This window comes from Anolis sagrei, chromosome 4 (genome assembly GCF_037176765.1).
Source record: "Anolis sagrei isolate rAnoSag1 chromosome 4, rAnoSag1.mat, whole genome shotgun sequence".
NCBI lineage: Eukaryota > Metazoa > Chordata > Lepidosauria > Squamata > Dactyloidae > Anolis > Anolis sagrei.
The window spans coordinates 25,690,490-25,692,830 of NC_090024.1; the positions used below are offsets into that span (position 1 = coordinate 25,690,490).

Genomic DNA, 2,341 nt, shown 5'->3' on the forward strand with positions numbered 1-2,341 from the left:
TGCCTACCCTATATTTTTTGTAGAGGGCAAATTGAGAAGCTGTGGTTTTAAATAGGCCATATTGGAAAACAGCAAGGGCTTTACATTTTGGTTTACACCTAAGGCACCCCCTTTGTTTGTAGGCCAGGAAGAGAAACTCTCACATATGGTTCAAATAACTGAGATGAGGGCAAATGGAAATGCCCTAGTAACGGGGGAGTCTGGCCTCAATAAATCCTTGGGAAAGAATTCTACATCACATTTCCCTTAGTGGTCGCCCAGGGTTATTTCAGCTGGGGACCAAGGTATTTTGCCCAAATTAGCTGAGGAGTAGATCTGGGAAGGCCACTGCCTCAGCTTTATCCATACAAAGTTCATGCCACTCTTTAGCATTATATGCAAGTTACAAAGTTTAATTAGGTAACATTAATAAAAGTTGCCCATAATTTAACCCATATTTGTTGTGTGGTCTCTTTATTAAGGGAGTTGGATGGCAAAACCTCATACATTGGACAGTCGACCTAAGAGCTATCAGAACATGAATTCCCAAAGTGAGGAGCTTTCTCTGTTCCATCAGACAGAATTACATTAGACTAGAAAGGAAAGGATTTAAATTTCTAGGATCCAATGATATTATCCTAACGCTCTAATATGTTAATCCCCCACAACAAGCTTCATGAAGATAATTGAAGGCTAGGAACTTAAACTCTGTTGCTGTCTGTTTGCTTTAGCAATAAATGCTACAGTACTGTTTTGACTCAAAACATAAATGTGCCTAATTTGAGGATACATTTAGGCATCATATGAAAATAAACATTAAAATATATTAATATTATTTGTAGAAATCTCAAGTTAACTCATAGCCAATTGAGCAAATCCAAAGCCTGTCCTGCCATTTGCACATATTCTTTCCTGCATGATCATTTTTCCTTCAATTTTCACTCTGTTGTAGGAGTCTTGTTTGAAGAATCTAAGGCAAATCACTGAGTATGCGGAACACCCATGCAGGCCCGTAGCCAGGATTTCGTTTCGGGGGGGGGGGGGGGCTGAATTTTTTTCAGGGGGGTTTCGGGGGGGGCTGAGTTTCGGGGGGGGGGCTGAGTCTGAGTGAAAGAGGGTATAGCCTAGCAAACCTTTTGTATCATTACCCCAATACCCCCATGTATATGGGATATATTGAGTATGGTGATCAGATCATGATATGAATAAACATAACAGTTTAAATAATGCACCAATAAGGCCTTTTCGCGAACCACCATGAAAATTTCGGGGGGGTTGAAGCCCCCCCCCCCCCCCCCCCGGCTACATGCCTGCACCCATGCCATTATCACCGAGGCCTTGAGAGCTAGAGATGATATGGTATTAATTCTACCTCCAAGGCAGACTGGCTTCATTTTTAAAATGGAAACTAAAGCAATCTGGAGTGCCAGAATAGAACTACTACTCAGTTGACTGACTAATCAACAATGTGGTTGTTCACATGAAGAAAGGCCTTATAAAGATCCCTCATCTTATACCTGCAATTGGCATATCTGCTGCTCGCAGATCTTGTTGAAGAGTTTCATGAACTGTGCCATCTGGACTGTAGATGCTGTCATGGTTATTGCCAAACACAAAAGGGATTCCCGGTGCATGACTACCCGTGGAACTCCATTAGCAGGTTCCAACAGTTATTGGCTACCACAGAGGGACAGTATTCCACCTTCACAGATATTCCTTGAGTACTGGGTCCCATGGTAACAGTGCCAACCTTCACCAAGAAATCATAGTACTGGTACCAAGTGCCCCGGCTCTCTATCTTGTTCCTTTTGGTAATTTGAAATAAGTCTTTCTGTTTCACCATAAGGGAAGTCAAAGTTGGCATCTGATAAGAGGCAGGAGCCATTTTCAAAGGGAAGGAAACAGCTGAAGGGACATTCAGAATTGTGCATCACATACATCAGTTTGGCAGTTTGCCCTTTATTGCCCACTGTGGAGCTGCAGTGTGGTACATTTCACAGTCTGCACAGAATGTTCCTTGTTTTTATGCTCTAAGTAGTTCTAGCTTTCTTATTAAGATTTCAGATTTGCTAGACACTCTTCCTTTCTGCTATGGGCATCTGAGACACGCAGGTGACACCCATGTTTCCTCAGTTGTTTCCACGGGAGAATGCCTAAACCCAGGTGGAAACTTTGCCTAAGGCTTCTAAATCTCCCTCAATGCCTTCCCTCAGGTGGTGACTTCACAGAGCTATAAACAGAAACACCTTCTCTGAGCTGGACTCTGAAGAACAAATCCCCAAAGTACAGATCTCTCGTCTAAGCAGGGTTATAACTAGCATATCAGCTTAAAGAGCTTAAGCCTAAGCATATCATCTTAAGT

The 2,341-nt window shown here is 42.5% G+C and overlaps 1 pseudogene; it reads right to left on the reverse strand.

Moving 5' to 3' along the window:
* Positions 1–1,485: 1,485 nt before the first annotated feature.
* LOC132772850 (mediator of RNA polymerase II transcription subunit 20 pseudogene) lies at positions 1,486–2,114 on the reverse strand (annotated as a pseudogene).
* Positions 2,115–2,341: the final 227 nt, after the last annotated feature.